Below are 21,208 nucleotides of genomic sequence, written 5' to 3'. Positions count from 1 at the left end.
TGGGGGGTCTGTATTGTGGGGGGTCTGCACAGTGTGGGGGGAGTCTATTGTAGGAGGGTCTACACAGTGTGGGGGGAGTCTGTATTGTAGGGGGTCTGCAAATTCAGGGGGGATCTGTATTGTAGGGGGGTCTGCACAGTGTGGGGGGAGTCTTTATTATAGGGGGTTCTGCACAGTGTGGGGGAAGTCTGTATTGTAGGGGGGTCTGCACAGTGTAGGGGGAGTCTGTATTGTAAGGGGGGAGTCTGTATTGTAGGGGGGTCTGTATTGTAGGGGGGTCTGCACAGTGTAAGGGGGTCTGCACAGTGTAGGGGGAGTCTGTATTGTAAGGGGGTCTGTATTGTAGGGGGGTCTGCACAGTGTAGGGGGAGTCTGTATTGTAAGAGGGGAGTCTGTATTGTAGGGGGTCTGTATTGTAGGAGGGGTCTGCACAGTGTAAGGGGGAGTCTGTATTGTAGGGGGGAGTCTGTATTGTAGGGGGGAGTCTGTATTGTAGGGGGGAGTCTGTATTGTAGGGGGGAGTCTACACAGTGTAGGTGGAGTCTGTATTGTAAGGGGGGAGTCTGTATTGTAGGGGGATCTGTATTGTAGGAGGGGTCTGCACAGTGTAAGGGGGAGTCTGTATTGTAGGTAGGGGTTTGGTTTGGTGAGCGGTAGTGCAGGCCCCAGTGCGTTACTTTGCCCATGATGCCATTAAGATGGCCCTGTATGAAAGATCTGTATACTTACCTTTTTAGGCCATTTTGGTCTGGTCATGTGTGGTCTTCTGTGTCAGCCAGCACCTGCTATGGGGGAGAGGAGAGAGTACTTGTCAACAGGCTTCTATGACCCATCTGTTGTTGGAGCTCCCTCCTCTCCCCACAGCTGCCAATGACTGACACGGGAAAGCCAGGTTATCAAAGTGGTCTGAAAATAGGCAAGTATATAGATCTTTCTTACATAGGTTAGTCCGAATAGGTGTTAGAAAGGGGGGGAGCATTTTTAAAAGCAGTCAGGTTTTGATGGAGTTCTACTTCAAGCTCTTTGGTGACAAATGTGCTAAAGGAAGGATTCTGAGTAGGGCGTGCTGGAAGGAATGACCTCTTACACCAGATCTTTCTGAATTCATTTGCTATACTTCTGGAGCCATTTCGTTCCCAACCACTGACCCTCTAGTAAGCCTGAAGTTTGTATGGGTTTGAAACTGTTATATGTGTAGCACCCTCTAGTGTGTGCGCTACTAAAAGAGTAGTGTAGGTAAAAGCATTTGTCTGGCTCTAGTATTAAAATCTGGATCAGGGTTATTAGAGGCCAGGGCTGGATGACTCATCCTGACAGCTCTCTGGTGCCTCCCCCTGGTACCTAGAATGTTGGAGAATATTTTAGAACTAGTGGGCAAAGGTGAGGAGGAGCTGTTAGGAATATTTATGGGACCTCAGCCAATCCCCATAAATTGGCTGGCAGGGGGGACAAAGAAAATTCCATAAATAGACATGAGCAATGCCAACAGGGAGTCGGGTGGAAGATTAAGATGGAGTGCTGAGGATAGGCTGTCGGTGCCCCTTGAGGGAGTTTTACCTCAGGCTCGAGCTCTGGATAGCTGACCTGGATGGATCCCACCACAGGAGTCAACTGGTGGGATTCATGCCGGAAAGGCAGCAGGAGAGAGCAAGCAGTGACAGTGAGAAATTTCAGCACAGTATGAGGACAACACAAGGGGAGAGACTGTCGGCTGTAATGCCCCGTACACGCGATCAGAAATCCCGCCAGTAAAAGTCCAATGTGAGCTTTTAAATGGAAATTCCGACCGTGTGTATGCTCCATCGGACTTTTACTGTTGGAATTTCTGCCAGCAAAAGATTGAGAGCTGGTTCTCAAATTTTCCGACGGAACAAATTCCTATTGGAAAATCCAATCGTCTGTAGCAATTCCGACGCGCAAAATGCCCAGAAACAATTTGGAACATGCTTGGAAGCATTGAACTTCATTTTCTCGGCTCGTCGTAGTGTTGTACGTCACGTCACAAGTTTTTGACGGACAAAAGTTCAGAGAACTTTTGTGTGACTGTGTGTATGCAAGCCAAGCTTAAGCGGAATTCCGTTGAAAAAAACATCCAAGGTTTTTCCGACGGAAAATCCGATCGTGTGTACGGGGCATAACAGTGCCCTCTGAAGACAGCATTGTGCTCAAGTCTTTATCCTTGCCCTGGGGAATCTCCACGGAAGTTTGCCAGTCAGGAAGGACTGTGGAAGCGAGCAGCCAGGTGGGCAGATATCTTCTGCAGCAGTAGAATCGGGCTCAGGGTCTACAGCAGGGATCCTCAAACTACGGCCCTCAAGCTGTTGTAGAACTACACATCCCATGAGGCATTGTAACACACTGACATTCACAGACATGACTAGGCATGATGGGAATTGTAGTTCCTGAACAACTGGAGGGCCATAGTTTGAAGACCCCTGGTCTACAGGAAGGCGGAGATGCTGTTCACTCCATAGTTTACAACTTTATTCCCAAAGGGACAGGATATTCCCAGCCTGTAATGTGCAATTGCTGAATTAACACTAAAGACTGTTAGTTCCCCTGGAGTGCTCAGCAGGAGCTGCATATGTGGACCAAGTTTGTGCAGGAGGAAGGAACAAGAGGACTTTGTGTAAATAAGGAGGGAGTTGTCCCCTTTGTTTCTAGTTTTGGACATTTTTCAAGTTGAGCATCCCATAAATTCTCTACCCTATCCAAGTTATCAAAAACGAATAAAAAATCAAAACAAGCCAAAAACTGTTTACTGTGTTGGAATGATGTGTGCCTGGCCATGTAGTAGTAATTTTAACTCACAGGTCCTACGTGGGGTGTGCTACATATGCAACTGTTCTGCCTCAAATAATATGCAAACACAATATGTATCTTGTTTTTAGAATGAAACCCCCTATCTGAACTTATCACTTGTGTGATCCTCTACGTAGGAATCAGTTCTCTCAGGGGCAATTTCACAGTCGTTTCAACATGGCAGGCATTGGGCCAGTTATACAACAAATCAACACAGACAACAACATATTGGTATTTTTGGCGTTTTAGCATCTTTGTATATTCAATTTGGACTGTCTGAAGGGTTCCATCTGTCTCAGACAGGTGCTGCATTGGGGTTGGGGCAGGTTTTCAAGGATTGTAGGCTTGACAAAGTTTGTATAATCCTTTTATTTTCAATAAAATAGACTTCACCTGTGCTGAATATGATAATTAAGAAAGAATCACTCAGGTTTAAGAATAATGAGTTCAGCAGCACTGGCGTTGCCTAGGTTTCTAAGATTTCATGGTTGTCATCTACAATGACATAGGACAGTCTGCTTTTTACATATGGTTCTTGTCTTACAAGAACTGATAAGCAATTTTTGAGGATTGACATCAAAGCTACATCTGATAGGTCTGGTCAGGGTACTAATGATCTATCCAAAAATATAATACAGTAATGCAGAATACTATCTTTACCTTTTGGCATTTTAATGCAGAAGTACAGCAGGGTTTTACTTCTTGTATTATTTAAAAGTAAGAGGAAGGTTAGACTAAGGCTGCTTTCACACTGGGCGTGGGCGTCGTCGGCAGTAAAGCGCCGCCATTTTTAGAGGCGTTTTACCGTTGTTTTTGGAGGTTTTTGGCCACTAGCAGGGCGCTTTTAACCCCCGGTGCTTTGCCGGCGGTTCGGTGGTGCTGCCCATTCACTTTAATGGGCAGGAGCGGTGGAGTAGCAGTGTATACACCGCTCCAAAGATGCTGCTTTAAGAGTTTTTTTAACGTCCTGGCAGCGCATCGCCTCAGTGTGAAAGCCCTCGGGCTGTCTCTTTAAATTTCTGTCACGCCAAAAAGTGAACACTTCATATATAAGTAATAAACAATAATAAACAATATTCCATATAGTATGCAAAACCGCAATGAAGTGCAAAGTGAAATTTTTTTTTTGAAAAGCATAAATATGTAAAAATGATTAATGCATATTCCCAAAGTGAATATTTAAGCAAAAATTCAAGCAAAAATTCACAATTTATTAATACAGAGTACATCCAAGTGCTTGGAAAGAATGCTCAGTATGCTGAAAAAGTACCCCAGTGCTTAAATGTGCTTCTTAGACCAAGGGGCCTCTTACCAGATAGATATGATCTCACAGTTAAGGAGATCGATATCGTTTTGAGAGCCAGTGTTCTCACCATCAGATCTCACAGAAGTTACAACAAAAAGGAATTCTGCGCTCATAAAGGTTTACCATTCTAATTCCACATAATGTTTGTGAGGAATAACATTCAGTAGATCTCAGTTTGTTCGGAAGAACCAGTTCTTTATGTAGAAAAGATAAACAAATGTATACAGCACAACGCAAAAATTTTTTCCCAGTGCCTGCATGAAAACACACACAATCTTTCAGGGCTTCAAGGGTTAAAATTTTGCAATTTTGTTTCCAGCTGCATTCATAGAAAACAACCGTGCTGATTGTAATTGGAGTACATTACCCAGGACGTCACTATGGCGTTTGATGTCACTTCCTAGTTAATATCCGGCATCTGGGCTCCTGTACACTCTCCTGTATGTGTCCAAACGTGCTCCAGCCTCAGTGTTTGCAGCTGCTAGGAGCGCAGCACAGAGATGACAGCCATGGAGAGACAATATCTCACAGAAGCTCTGTGACCCACCTCAGCCAGTTACAAAAACAGTGTCCCCCGCTGTGAGAGTGTAGCACTTGGCCTTTATTCCACCTTTAAACTCTGGCACAAATGTATATCAAAAGCAAAAGGAAGAAACCTCATAATGCTATACTGTAGTGATAATATTTTATTTGAAACAGGATTACACTTACAAACATGAGGAAATATCAAGCAGTAAAATTCTCCAGCACAGCCGCGATGCCCTCGAGAGTGCCCATGCCTGAAGATGTCACAATACTAGCTCCCTGACGGGTTTCCCCATAGAAGGCATCTTCTGTCCATACTTCCAATCCCAAAAGATGCCTTTAGTTATAACACTGCTGCTGACAAATCATAAATGCATGGCATGGTAGAAAGTCAATATGGTGGAAAACACATGAGGGCAATGTACAAACAAATCTGGAGCCCTTTTCATCCAGGAGGGTAATGGTCCCTAAAACTGTTGAACACCCTGGAAGACTTTGGTCTATGGCAGTGGTCATCAACCCTGTCCTGCAGGGCCCACTAACAGGCCAGGTTTGCAAGATAACTGAAATACATCACAGCTGATATAATTTGCTCCTCAGTGATTGCAGTATTCTAGACTGCATCTCCCCAAGGTAATACATAAAACCTGGCCTGTTAGTGGGCCCTGCAGGACAGGGTTGATGACCACTGGTCTATGGGATCTGATTATCGACTTCAATAGGCCACAGGCCTATTGCTTGCAAAAGGTTTTTTTTTTTTTTTTTTTAAAGACCCAAAGCTGAGATTGAGACTTCAGTGAGCAGTTTTTTCAAGCCTACTAGGCTGTAAATCTCCAGCTCAACCTAGTGCTGGGAATGATAGGAGCAGGACTTTAGCAGTTTCTACAAAAAAGTGTCAATCGCTGAATGACTGAGGATTCACTGGCTGCAATACTCGGTTTTTTCCAGGAATGTCCTCTACTGGCCTTCATATTAGGGCACATGCAACAGATCGATATTCATCCCTAAACAAATGACAGTCAAAGTTGAGCCATTTCCGGACAACTGTTACATGTTCAACCAGACCTTGCTTATAAACTACATCTAAGTGACAGTCTAAAGTATATAATCAACATTGGACCAATTCACTATCGCTGAGTATGCAAAGTGCATCTAAATCAGGGGTGCCCAACCTTTTGAAGAGCGAGGGCCACTTAAGCAAATTGGTAACTGGTCGCGGGCCACAAAGAGCGGAGCGGGAGGATGACAGGTCCGTGTCCACTGACACAGCCCACTCTACTCTATGGGCCCTCTGATCCAATCCGATTCGCCCAGATGGAAGGGGGCGGATCCCTTTCTATTTTTTTTTTTTTTAGGCAGGCGGGTGTAAACGGACAAAAGTCCATTTACATGGACACTGATGTGCTGCAATTTGCCCAAATCGCATGTAGCGCACTTTCTGAAGGTGCAACAAACCCGCAGGTAATAACAGAAGTCTGTGGCTCAGTGCAGGTAACCGGCAGCTGCACGGCACCTGCAGATCAGTTTAAAAGCAGCCGTACCTACTGAAAAACGGATATGTCCATATATACTGTGAACTAGTAGTAAACGTACCTTTTAACAACCGTATTCTATGCAGGTTTTTCTGGCTGTTGCTGTCCCAGGCGGAATGCATTTGTTATCACTCCGCCTGTGACAGGCGCAGGCGCTATACAGGAAGCAATGGCTTATGTGGCTCTGCTCCGCAGCCACTTGATTCCTCTACCAGCGGCTTCATTCATAAAACTGCTGCTATGGGATGGCAGGTCGGCAACCCGTGATCTGGGCTTGCCAACCTGCCATCCCAGAGCAGGAGCTCTGCGGGCCACTGGTTGGGCACCCCTGATCTAAATGTTTTTTTAGAGCCTAACAAAATAAATAAAATATTAAAGTACAAAAATATGGTACTTCCAATGATCTTGATAGTCCTTCACCATTGTGCCACTTATGTGAAGATTTCAATAAACTTCCCGAAATTTCGTTCTGCGTCTCCCATTGCAATATATCTGCTCACCCACAAATGTGGACCCAAATATAATGTCAAGGTCATAATATATTCGGATCCACATTTGAAAGTGAGCAGATTTATTGCACTGGCTAGATGGCGACAAAGCACAACATTTTTATCTTCACATATGTAGCACAAGTATGGACTTATATTTAATTTTGTACTTTTACAATACTTTTATTTTTGTTTTTGTTACATAATTTTTGTATTCTGAGTATGTATAGTGTGGTGGAAAGCACTGTTAACGTTTAGCGCCGGCGGTATTTAAGGATTGTATTTTCTGTCATGTTGAATGTTATATTCACACAAAGGTTAGTACTGCACTGATTTGTTCATTTATATATACCTTACTAGTTGCAGTCTGGACATTTCCTTTAACAACTATGTACTATGTAACTGTAGCGCAGGCATTTTTGCCTTTTAATCTTATGTTAATATTGTGCAATGTTATTTCGTGACTAATGCAATAAATTGGTATTTGGCACAATCTAGTGGCTTAAATGTGAAATGGACTTCATTTATCTTTTTGTTGTTTTTCAAGAACATGGTGAGGTATTATGCAAATAGCTTACCCATGAACACTCGGGGCTGAAGTGCATGCTGGCTAGGAGATAAAAAGCCCTGTGATGGCCATCTTAGGTCTCTTGTTCCTGGGACGCATGGTCTGCCAGCAGAGCTCTGTATGTGTGTGTGTTTCATAGAGCTCGGGCCTACATTGCGCTGAGCAGAACAGCAGCCCTTTGATTCTGCTTTATACCACAGCGTGCTGGAGCAGCAGTGTGGTTGAACCAGAGGCCCTTGAAGGAGGTAACGGAGGACTCCCGGTCGTCTGTGAAACAGAACATCGTGACAGTGTGGTCGCTTTAAACAGACTGAGATCCTGTGGAGCGGAGGCATCCATCTGTATGAACCTCGTGTGGTGAGAGGGCTCATGCCCAGAATTTTGTACTGTTTTTCACACACCTAGACTGACTGCATAGTGTTGTTGGGACCGGTAGTTCCACGGAACAGTTCAGTTATAGCCTCAAGCCTGATTTGATTGTTCGGTGACTGCCGCTGGAGGTGCATTTCTAGGAAGGAGTGCACAGATACTTTTCACAATTTAAGCTACAGTTCTATGTTGTTCTACATTGCTTTATTGATCAGAGAACCCTTTGGATTACAAATCTTTGTCTCCCGATAGCTAGCAGAAGACAGAAGAAAAGAAGACCAGAGACTATATTGTATTCTTATCGCAAGGCCTTGCAGTGCTGTTACCACTTACTAGAGACTGTAAGGGGAATATTGAGTTCATTATACTGTGATATATCATTCTTGCTGAATACTGTGTGCCGCATAAGTGGGTTTCATAGTGTCTACATGGTGTGCTGGAAGTGGGAAGGTGCTCAGTGCGGAGGTTGTTGCCTGAGCATTAGTTCTGTTGTGAGGCTTGTTAATTCTCCAAGCAGGTGTAACAGTGTATGCCTGGGTGACAACACAGGTAAAGTGAATATAATCTGTGTCTATGTATCTGTCTTTTATTATTGAGCTTTACATCAGCACTGCACCACAGCTGTGTCAAGGGGAGTGAGACCAAATTATTGGGGGGTGTTAGAGCAGAGTACAGGCCCAATCAATTACCAGCGGCTCCTTCTGGGGTAGCGCTACATAACTACAGTATGTAACCTTCAGTTCTGATGAAGGGGGGAATCCTTAGAACTCCCCAGATTTACAGACGCAGTGAAGAATAAACAAAACAGAATTTTAGATTTGGACCTTAAATGGTGGTTGGGACTTTTTTCTCAATGTGTTTTTACCCTAAGCCATTCATTGGCCCTAGAATAAGCTTTGTCAAAAGTTATGGTACTTTTGAGAACTGACCCCATAGACTACATCAAATTTGATTCATTATTTGAGACCAACCATCGTACAACCCACATTTATAGCTAGGAAATTAACACAGCACGATCTTATGCTACTGGAGCCTGTTATCATCAAAGCTTGAGGAGTTGTATGCTTGCATCTGAGCAGATATGCTACTGGATATTTAATTATTTTTTTTGCAACATACTCCAAAAATACTAATGGTGGTAGTGTGACAAATTCCCAGGAGGCCAGCAGTTTCTGAGATGCTCTAGCTAACAAATCAAACACTGACAATAATTATGTAGTGAAAGTAGTATCTTTAGGGCAGCCATTCTCAACCACGGTTTCTCCAGAGAAGGCCAGGGGGTGTCTTGAGCTGTGATTAACTTATCTCTCATGTGATGGTAACTGCATAGTTCCAGGTTTAACACAATATGGCAAAGGCCAGCGGCATGTCTGTAAGTGAGGCATTCTGACCACTACTGTAAAGGCAACATTCTTCCCACTGACCACCACCAATGTAAAGGGAATTTTCCCATTGACCACCAATGAATTAATCTAAGCAGGGGTTCCCTAAGACATTAAAATTATTTCTTTGGAGTAAAAGGACTGGTGCCAGAAGATGCTTCTTTTTTGGAGTGCTGTTGGTCACTTTGCCATCATTATGTATGACCAAGAGTCAGGCCTCGTACACACGACTGAGTTTGGGGTGAGGTGGGGGTGGGGTAGCAAATGTTTGTCCAGGGTCCAGTAATTATTAAAGGCTGCCCTGACTTTAGGTGAGAATTCATGGGCGGCCCGTCCATTAGGGGTGTATGGGTGCCGCCCCCCATCCATGCATCTACATTCAGGGCGCCGTACTCATAGATTCCAAAGGCGGGGGTGTGTTTTTTTGACGCACGTAGTTAGAGCCAGAGGCTCTACTACAAGGAAGGGTGCGCCCCCATCCCACTCAGTTGTGCGACAAAAGCAAATGAATATTTGCTATTTTCATGATGATCCTCCTCCCGGTCAATCAGGAAGCAGGTCATGAGACCTGTTACCCGATTGTCTGAAAGAAGATCCGATCCGATTGGCCGCCAGGAGGAGGAGTGAAGAGAGGCCGGGGAACAGAGAAGTCCCCGCAGCCCGAAGAGAAGCCGTCACTGCCCAGAGTGCTGCCCATGAGATGGGGTAAATGCTGACTTACTGACCGACAGGGGGACGGTGACCCCCGTGACTCGGCCGGTCGAACAGCTGTCGGCTTCAGTGTTGTCCATGACCCCCCCCCCCCCAAAAAAAAAAAAACACCAGCCGTCACTGGTGAAGATGCTGAGGTCCGCAGCCTGCACACTATCAAGAGAAAAAAAAAAAAAGTGTGAGATAAGGCTAGATATTGCTTATTAAGGGTATAGACAAAAATAAATTGATTCCTACCTCAAGGGTACCTTTTGACATTTCCGTTTCGCTATAAGCATATCTGCTTTCTTTATGTAGCATACCTGAATTACTTTTTGTCTTTATTACTAATCAAGTGCCCTTAATAAAATGGCCACTGAGTGTATGTTCATTTTATTTTTTGTTCTATTTTGTTCTATTGATTTCAGGATTTCGGAGCTGGATTGAGTATGTGCTGAGAAGCTTTATGACTTGTTTGTGATCTTTTTTTGTATATGTGCAATTCATATATGTATATTTATCTCCATTACAAAAGCCTACATTAGGAAAATGCTATTTGCCATGCTTATTGTTTGCCATCCATGCTGTAACTGCCCCTGAACAAGTATGGCGGCACATTCTTTCACAGGGAATTCTCATGCTGCATGCAGACTTGGCTTTGGCATTTAATAACTGAGAATGTACTAAAGTCACAGGATGAGTAGGACTGACTGATTGTATATGTAAATGAAGGGGTCTGCAGTGGCAGCATATTCCTCTCTGGATTTTCTTATGGAAAACCTTATATCAAAGTTTTATTGCATTCCTCTGGACAAGAATAAAGCTTATTTAAGGGCAGCAAAGGGAACATTAAAGGGAACTTGTACTGAGAGAATCAATGCTGCTGATTTTATTCAAAAAATTCTACTGCATATTTTTTTTTCTATTCTTTAAGGGGATGTTTAAGCATTTACATTTTTTTTATATACTCTACATGTAATAAAAGATCAGCTTGATGTAGATAATGTTATCAATGTGAATTAATTAATGTTGCTTATTTGTATAGTTGCTCATTATATATGCACAATATTTCCTTATTAAATATTCAGGTTGCTTTACAGTGTGTTATTACTCCATCTTACAACACAATTATTTCATTTAGAAGGCTTGTTAAATAAAAACATTGCAATCCCTGTGTGGACTTTATACACCAGCTGTTAAGCAGAGGGATTGAATAAGGCTGAATAAAATGCAAAGCTCCCTCTAGTGGCTGATCTACCTATTTCGAAATAATCATAAAAATATGGCAGGGAAAGTCATATCAAACAGCTAAAAATATATAGTAGATCTATCTATATATAGATATATTTATCTATCTATAAATATATATTGTTTTTTTTATATTTCCTAAAAAATCTGGTATACAGGTGTTCTATATATACACAGTATATATATTTATAAATCTACTTTATATATATATTCATAAATTCAGGGTATATTTTATGACAAATCTACATAGTTTATAAACCTTTTGGTCTAATCCATATGCATTTCTATATATCCTGCTTATACGGTATACACCACATACCTGTTTTGTATATGTAGCGCTACCCCCGCAGGAGCCGCTGATAAGATTTGGGATCGGCGTATTTAAGTTACCTCTGTGAAGTGTCTAGGGGTGTTGATGGTTGTGAGAGCAGTGACGGAATGTCCAGACAGTTGGTTGACGTTTTTTTCAATGCTTTATTTCTGGTCCAACACGACCAACAGTCAACTTGAGGTAGACAGGAAAGATTGGTGAAAGAATAAACTCTGCAGATACAGGTGATGGATAAGCAAAAGCAGTCCTGCTTTTGATAGCAATTCTTTCCTCGTCGCCACTCCAGCCTGAGTGGGTAACGTGCCCCTGGACAGACCTCTCTCACAGGCCTGGCAGCCAGAGCGTCACTTAAAGCTTCTGGGAAGGAACAAGTCTCTGCCACAGACTTGGCTCTAGTAGTATTAAGATCTTAAGATGAGACCTCTGCCACAGGCCTAGTGCTTGAAAGTTTGGATGATAGAGCGAATCCTCCCAGTGTATCACTTGGGGTTACCGACTGACAGTTTGCCACTTACAATCTGTCAGTGTCCGGTACCCAGATCCCTGAATTAGAATTACATCGAGCAGACAGGTCAGTTAGTGGTCAGACATTAATGGAGAGTGGAATGGGGATAGATGGGGGAAGGGTTATGGCAGGTGACAAGAAAGTTCCCATGTTGCAAACAGCCATTGGAAATAATAGTGCCATTTGTACTACTATAAATTATATGAAAAACACCAGAGAAAAATGTAACAATACATTTAAGTGTTTGTTCACCAATGCCAGAAGTCTGCCAAGCAAAACAGGTGAGCTGGAAGCTCTGGTGCATGAGGAGAGCTATGATGTAATCGGTATTGCTGAAACTTGGCTTCAATCCTCACATGACTGGGCTATTAATATTCCTGGCTATGCTCTCTTTCGGAAAGACAGGGTAAAAAGGAAAGGTGGAGGGGTCTGTCTCTATTAGAGAAGGGACCTCAAAGCAAGCGTGAAAGAGAACCTGGTTGATGGAGAGTGTGATGAGGCTGAAGCATTATGGGTGGAACTGCATACAGATGTGCGTAGTTCAAAATTAATCATTGGAGTTTGTTATAAACCACCCAATGTTAATGAGGAGGTGGAGACTCAGCTCCTTGCACAGATGGAAAGGGCTGCAAGGTCTGGGACGGTGATAATAATGGGGGATTTTAACTACCCAGAAATTGACTGGATTAATGGCACTTCTGGGACAGTTAAAGGACAAACATTTAAAAACCTATTGCAGGACAATTTTATGGTGCAGTTTATTGAGGCCCCAATTAGGAATGATGCCCTGTTGGACCTGATAATCTCAAACCATGCAGAGCTTATTACTAATGTTCAGATAAAGGAACACCTGGGTAGCAGTGATCATAACATGATTTCATTTAATGTTAACTATAAGCAAGAAATACATACAGGAAATATTAAAACACTAAATTTTAAGAGAGCAAATTTTCCAAGGATGAGGGCTGCTCTCCAGGACTTGGACTGGGAGGGACTATTGGCACCAATAAACACAGAACAGAAATGGGAATTCTTCAAAAAGACTGTGTGGAACCTCACTGCAAAGTATGTTCCCATGGGCAATAAGTTTAAAAGGCTAAAAATAAAACCTATGTGGCTCACGGTCAAAGTTAAAAAAGCTATAAACAATAAGAAAGTAGCTTTTAAAAAATATAAAAATGAAGGAACACTAGTGTTGTTTAAATGTTACAAAGAATATAACAGGATATGCAAAAAGGAAATCAAGGATGCAAAAATTCAAAACGAACGACAGATTGCAAAAGATAGTAGGACAAACCCCAAATTTTTTTTAAAATATATTAATAGTAAAAAGGTGAAGTCTGAGCATGTAGGCCCCTTACAAAATAATCTAGAGTGGGTGACTGGGGACAAGGAGAAGGCAAATTTATTAAATGTTTTCTTCAGCTCTGTGTATACAATGTAGCATGGGGGAGGGGCTCATGTCCAAAATGGGGGTGGGAGTGACACAGCCTCAAATCCACAATGGCTCAAAAGTGATATGGTCCAGAAATATTTAGACAGAATAAAGGTGGATAAAGCACCTGGACCTGATGGCATCCATCCACGGATCCTAGGTGAGTTGAGCGCTGTCATTTCAAAGCCACTGTATCTAATATTTAGGGACTCATTAAAGACAGGAATAGTACCACTGGATTGGCGCAGGGCCAATGTGGTGCCCATATTTAAAAAGGGAACAAAGTCTTTACCAAGTAACTATAGACCTGTTCGTTTAACTTCTATAGTTGGGAAGATACTGGAACGTTTAATAAAAGACCACATGGATGAGTTCTTGCTGGAAAAAACTATTTAAGCAGCAGACAACATGGATTCATGAAAGACAGAAGTTGTCAGACAAACCTGATTTCCTTTTATGAAGAGGTAAGTAAAACCCTGGACAGAGGCGTGGCTGTGGACGTGATATATTTGGATTTTGCAAAAGCGTTCGATACAGTTCCGCACACACGGCTCATGTGTAAGGTAAGGTCTACAGGATTGGATATATCAGTTTGAAAATGGATAGAAAACTGGCTGAAAGACAGAATTCAGAGAGTCGTGGTTAATGATTCTTACTCTGAATGGCCCAATGTTATCAGTGGAGTACCCCAAGGTTCAGTGCTGGGACCCTTACTTTTCAATATATTTATAAATGATATTGGGTCTGAGATCAAAAGTAACATTTGTGTCTTTGCAGATGACACCAAGCTATGCAGTGGAATAACGTCCTTGCAGGATGTATGCAATTTACAAGCCAACCTCAATGCTCTGTCTAATTGGGCGACTAAGTGGCAGATGAGGTTTAATGTAGATAAATGTAAAGTTATGCACTTGGGGGCTAAGAATATGCATGCATCATACATACTAGGGGGAGTACGACTGGGGGGATCTGTAGTGGAGAAGGATCTGGGGGTTTTAGTTGATCATAAGCTCAATAATGGCATGCAATGCCAAGCTGCGGTTTCCAAAGCGAGCAAAGTCCTTTCTTGTATTAAGAGAGGTATGGACTCCAGAGACAGAGATATAATTTTTCCCCTGTACAAATCATTAGTAAGACCTCATCTGGAATATGCAGTTCAGTTTTGGGCACCAGTTCTCAAAAAGGACATCGGAGAACTGGAGAAAGTGCAGAGAAGGGCAACCAAACTATTAAGAGGCATGGAGGAGCTCAGCTATGAGGAAAGATTAGAGGAACTGAATTTATTCACTCTTGAGAAGAGGAGAATAAGGGGGGATATGATCAACATGTACAAATATATAAGAGGTCCATACAGTGAACTTGGTGTTGAGTTATTCACTTTACGGTCAACACTGAGGACAAGGGGGCACTCTTTACGTCTAGAGGAAAAGAGATTTCACCTCCAAATACGGAAAGGTTTTTTCACAGTAAGAGCTGTGAAAATGTGGAACAGACTCCCTCCTGAGGTGGTTTTGGCCAGCTCAGTAGATTGCTTTAAGAAAGGCCTGGATACTTTCCTAAGTGTACATAAAATAACGGAGTACTAAGATTTGTAGGTAAAGTTGATCCAGGGTAAATCCGATTGCCTCTCGGGGGATCAGGAAGGAATTTTTTCCCCTGCTGTAGCAAATTGGATCATGCTCTGCTGGGGTTTTTTGCCTTCCTCTGGATCAACTGTGGGTATGGAGTTGGGTGTATAGGATTTTACTGTTTTTTATTTTGTTTTTTAATTTTTTGTGGTTGAACTGGATGGACTTGTGTCTTTTTTCAACCTGACTAACTATGTAACTATGCAAATTGGTCTTAAGATACTGCTTACTATGTTTGTTTTTATAAGCAATGTTACAAGTGAAGTTGATATATATATATAATGCACAAATTGCGAAGAAGGCATATTTTTTCCCTCCTCTACGCTTTTGTGTCTATACAGTGCATTGTCCTATCCCCCGTTTCTGTGTTTTCAAACTTTATATGCATCTGTGTAATGTTTATCTTTTTGAGATAATTAAAATATTTATTTGGAGAGAAAAAAAAGTGATAGCAAAGCGGGACGTAGGCTTTAATAATACAGAGATGGATACGTGTAATCTTCAAATGCACACAGAATTTCTTTGTTTAAATTTCACCCCCCCCCCCCTCCCCCTCAACCCCCATAATCCCCATAGCCGCTCCGTAGGCTGCTATGCTTCTTGTCAATGGTTTTAACAGATCAGGTATCTGAAATGATAATCTGATGCAAAGCAAACAGCAAATTCCTCTGCAGCAACCTGATCATTTTCAATATCAAAAGCTTATAGAAAAAGTAAACAAAAATAAATTGAAAACCAATTATATCACAATCGATCATTTACCACATTATCAGCTTTAAAAGTTTGGATTTGTCCAATCTATCCAACCACTTTCATCTTCTATTCAATCCTGCAAAATTCATTCACAGATTACAAATGGGAGTGAAATATTATCAATAATTGTTAAAGTAGTATAATACCCAAAAGCAAACATGTATTATATTGCAGCTTACCAATTCTTAGCTGTGATGGCTGCATTTGTTTTCTTTTTTAGGCTTTAGTGTTACTAAACCAGTAGAGGCCTGTCCATAAGGGACGCAGCTCCTGTAATCCATGCGCCCGCCCTCTAATCTACATGCAGGATGCCGGACGCATAGACTTTTTTTTGAGGCTCTAATTGGCTTTAAAAAAGGGTGGGCCCAGTTATGTGACAATAGCAAATATTCACTATTGTCTACCCGATTCTCCTCCCGGCCAATCAGGAAGCAGGTCCTGAGACCCAACTGGCCAGGGAGTCTTAGGACTCCCGGGCAATCAGGTCTCAGAACCCACACCCTGTCCTGTTCAGCTTGGTAGGAGTAGCTGGAGCTTGTCATCTGCCTCCTAAGGTAAGGAGACCTCTGATCGCTGCCTTCCCATCTGTCTCCCATGGAGAGGGGGGACGGTTGGTAAACGCCATCTTCCCAACCGTGTCCCGCGGAGAGGGGGGACGGTTGGTGATTGCCACCTTCCAGTCCGTCTCCCACACCAGGGGGGGGGGGGGGGGGGCCGCCACCCTCCCAGTCAGTCTCCTGCGAGGGGGTGGCGTTGGTTTGCCGCCCCTCCTAAAATATTAAGCACTAGACACAACTGCACTAAACCCAAGACCCTGCATTTACGTATTCACTATATCTGGTCTCCTACAGTACATGGAAATGCACTTGTTTTAATAAATATAAACTGCTAAATACTTTTTTTCATCAGCTGTATATAACAGTCTTGTGACTTCTATCAGTTCCTGGTTAAAGCTTATAGGAGGATTATTCATGCTGCACTGAGCTGTCCTATCAGGATCCAGGACCTTTGACCCTCTGTCTGGACAGTGCTGATTGGCCCTGTGCACTCTCCCAAGAAAAAAAAAAAATCTCGAGCAATACACACCAAACTGAGCATATGCAGCCTGACTCCAGTAAATCTGTCTTTACTGAACCTGTTCTGGAGTCAGTGGAAGAAGATGAGGATCTCTGCATACAGGATCAAACAACCTTTATACACAACGCAGAGGATTAACCCCTTAGGTTCCACAGTGAGTATAACAAGCATGCTTTACTGCATATTCCGACTGATTTTACTATTGCGGGTTTAGTAACACTTTAAGTGTTGAAGCAAACCATTTACCATGGACAGGGGTACTTTAAATGATCAGCTTTTATTTATGTAAAACTTTTATCCCCCCCAAAAAAAAAAAACTGTTGCTGCTCCTGCTTATAAAGTGGAGTTTGACTTTAATTTGTTAGCGTATCTAAATCTGCTAGTACAGGGCTCAAAATTTCAAGTCCTGAGCTACTAGCCATGCCTCAAGGGTTACTCGCCACCAGTTGCCCGCCTAACCCCTACCCTGCCCCGCCTCTAATCCCGTCCCTAAACCCGCCCTCATAAATTATCTCATGAAATGACACCACTTTTATGTTTTGTTTTGAATAACTTAATTCTGTTTTATGCAAATACTAACAACTTTATCCGTGCCCACCAATGCCGCCTGCCCGTCTCCAGCAATGCAGCCTGTGTGTGTCCACCATGCAGCCTGTGTCCCCCATAGTGCAGCCTGTGTCCCCCATAAATGCAGCCTGTGTCCCCCATAAATGCAGCCTGTGTCCCCCATAGTGCAGCCTGTGTCCCCCATAGTGCAGCCTGTGTCCCCCATAGTGCAGCCTGTGTCCCCCATAAATGCAGCCTGCGTCCCCCATAAATACAGCCTGTGTCCCCCATAAATACAGCCTGTGTCCCATAATGCAGCCTACCTGTGGATGAGAAGAGAAGAGAGCTGTCGCTGGATGATCACAGCAGGGAACATCACAGTTTTCATTTCAATAGCTATGTGTTACCCTGCGGCGCACTGTCACATAAGCTCCTCCTCTTGTCCCGGGATCTTTGATACATGTCACCTGTCCTAGGATTGGACGGTGATCTGTCAATCAAAGTCCCGGAAAAGGGGAGGGGCTTATGTGACGGCGCGCCGCAGGGGAATACACAGCTATTGAAATGAAAGCTGTGATGTTCCCTGCTGTGATCATCCAGCAACGGCTCTCTTCCCTTCCCCTCTGATCGGCGGTGCTCGCCCCCCCCCCCCCCCCCCCCGGGGTCCCAGGCAGCCCTTTTTGCCAGCCCTCAAAATCCACTCGCAAAATGCGAGTGAGCGAGTGGATTTTTTGAGGGCTGTGCTAGTACATCTAACCTTCCCCTCCCCCTAGACTGCTGATGCTGCTGTCCAAAGGTGCCCCCTGTGCTCCTTCATCCAGAGTTGAGGCACTCTAATACATGAGGTGCATTACTGGCCAGATCACCAGTTGAAAACAGAGGGGAACGAAGCCTAATTTTTTTTTAATTCAGCCACCACATTTAATAATTGGTAAACTGAAATATATTAGATTTTTGATTATGGGTTTAATACAGCTTTAGGTTACACTGATCCGTTACATTATTGATTGATCAGATTTACACTTATGTAGCACCCTGAAGTTTGGGTAACATCCTTTAAAAGTCTGTGGGAGAAATCAAAAGTGCTAATTTTAATGGCTTATATGCAGGGTATTGTCATAAAAAGTGTTTGGGGACCCGGGTCCTGCCCCAGGGGACATGTATCAATGTAAAAAAAAGTTGTAAAAAATAAAAGTTTTCGGGAGCAGTGATTTTAATAATGCTTAAAGTGAAACAATAAAAGTGAAATATTCCTTTAAATTTCGTACCTGGGGGTATCTATAGTATGCCTGTAAAGTGGCAATTTTTTCCTGTTTAGAACAGTCCCTGCACAAAATTACATTTCTAGCAATATGGGCCTGGGCTGAAGTGGTTAAAGGAACCCCTGCGCCAATTTTTTTAAAAAAAAATGACATAGGGGGTCCCCTTTAAAATCCATACCAGACCCTTTTCGGAGCACGCAACCTGGCAGGCCGCTGGAAAAGATGGGGGATGAGAGAGCACCCCCCCTCCTGAACCGTACCAGGCCACATGCCCTCAACATGGGGAGGATGCTTTGGGGTCCAAAGCACCAAGTCCCCATGTTGATGGGGACGAGGGCCTCATCCCCACAACCCTTGCCTGTTGGTTGTGGGGGTCTGCTTATCAGAATCTGGAAGCCCCCTTTAACAAAGGGGACCCCCAGATCGCGGCCCCCCCATGTGAATTGGTAACGGGGTACATTATACCCCTACCATTTCACCAAAAAAGTGTAAAAAAAACACAAGAGCCAGCTTGGGACAAGTCCATTAAAAAAAAAAAAAAGCAATCTAAATCCATTCTCGAGTTCCGTAACTGGGGCCACCCTATTACGTGTGTGGGTGACCCTATTACGTGTGTGGGTGACCCCACCCCCTCTGATGCTACGAGAAACACCGCAGGGTTACGGATCCTAAAAGAATTGAGCTCTGTAATTTCAAAGCCATTGTATCAAATTTTTAGGGACTCATTAATGACGGGAATAGTACCACTGGATTGGCGCAGGGCCAATGTGGTGCCTATATTTAAAAAGTGAACAAAGTATTTACCAAGTAACTATAGACCTGTTAGCTTAACTTCTATAGCTGGGAAGATACTGGAACGTTTAATAAAAGACCACATAGATGAGTTCTTGCAGGAAAAAAACTATTTAAGCAACAGACAGCATGGATTCATGAAAGACAGAAGTTGTCAGACAAACCTGATTTCTTTTTATGAAGAGGTAAGTAAAACCTTGGACAGAGGCGTGGCTGTGATATACTTCGATTTTGCAAAATCACAAGGCTTCCGCACACACGGCTCATCTGTAAGGTAAGGTCTACAGCAGGGGTGGCAAACACAAGGCCCGCGGGCCGAATCCGGCCCGCCAGACCTTGCCATGTGGCCCGCGTAACGGTCCGTCCATTGCCACTAGTAGTGAAACAGATCGTGACCGATCCGTGATTCGCGGAGCGCACAGCTGCCTCGGCCTTAGGAAAGGCCGCGGCTTCGGCATTGCTCCGGAGCGGTCGGCCATCTTGGTACACCCGGCTCCTATGATGGACGTCCTGGAGATCCAATCCCGGGACCGCGGGACGTCCATCATAGGCGCCACAGACTCCAGAAGGCTGCAATTACAAGCCTCCTCCACAGCATGCACATTGCACTGTAAAGATCCCGGCTCGGGCGGCTGGCTCTCCTCCCCTCCTTTCTGGCTGGCTGCCGTGACACATGATGGGTGTATGTCAGGTAGGTCCATGTTACATGTATGTCAGGTAGGTGAAGTCATTGTGTATGTCAGGTAGGTCCATGTATGTCAGGTAGCCCATCCCATCCTATCCCACCCAACCCCACCATACCCCATCCCATCTCATTCCATCCCATCCTACCCCACCCCCATTCCATCCTACCCCATCCCCATTCCATCCTACCCCATCCCATCCTACCCCACTCCACCTCCACTCCAATGCATCCTATACCACCCCATCTCGTCCCCATCCCATCCTACGGCACCCCCCCACCCATCCACCCCCATCCCATCCTACCCCACTCCACCCCACCCCATCCCATCCTTGGGTGGATGGGAGGATGGAAGGAGAGTGGAGGGTGCAGAGGTCAGATATTGCACACGGTCCATAGCATACTCCTGTATCCTGCATTTCGTACGCAGCAAACTCCTGAACCCTGCGCTCCATAAAACCAGTAATAAACAAATGCAGAGACAATTATTTATGATAATAGTGGACACACAGTGGTCTTACAGATACAAACGGCCCTTTGAGGGCAACCATACTGCTAATGCGGCCCCCGATGAATTTGAGTTTGCCACCCCTGGTCTACAGGATTGGATATAACAGTTTGTAAATGGATAGAAAACTGGCTGAAAGACAGAATTCAGAGAGTCGTGGTTAATGATTCTTACTCTGAATGGTCTAAGGTTATCAGTGGTGTACCCCAAGATTCAGTGCTGGGACCCTTACTTTTTAATACCTTTATAAATGATATTGGGTGTGAGATCAAAAGTAACATTTCTGTCTTTGCAGATGACACCAAGCTCTGCAGTGGAATAACGTCTTTACAGGCCAAATTACAAGCCGACCTCAATGCTCTGTCTAATTGAGCGACTATGTGGCAGATGAGGTTTAATGTTAATAAATGTAAAGTTATACACTTGGGGGCTAAGAATATGTATGCATCATACATACTAGGAGGAGTACAACTGGGGGGATCCGTAGTGGACTTGTGTCTTTTTTCAACCTAACTATGTAACTCTGTAACTCGGCGGGAACTGCCCATTTTTCGTAACGGAACTCGAGAATGGATTTACATTTTATTTTAATAAAAGGACTTGTCCTGTGTTTTTTACCATTTTTGACACTTTTTGTGAAATGGTAGGGGTACAATGTACCCAGTTACCAATTCACATAGGAGAGCCGGGATCTGGGGGTCCCCTTTGTTAAAGGGGGCTTCCAGATTTTGATAAGCCCCCCGCCCACAGACCCCCACAACCACCGGGCATGGGTTGTG

The sequence above is a fragment of the Rana temporaria genome, chromosome 13 (assembly GCF_905171775.1).
Source record: "Rana temporaria chromosome 13, aRanTem1.1, whole genome shotgun sequence".
Classification (NCBI taxonomy): Eukaryota; Metazoa; Chordata; class Amphibia; order Anura; family Ranidae; genus Rana; species Rana temporaria.
Note: the sequence above shows the minus strand (reverse complement) of the source record.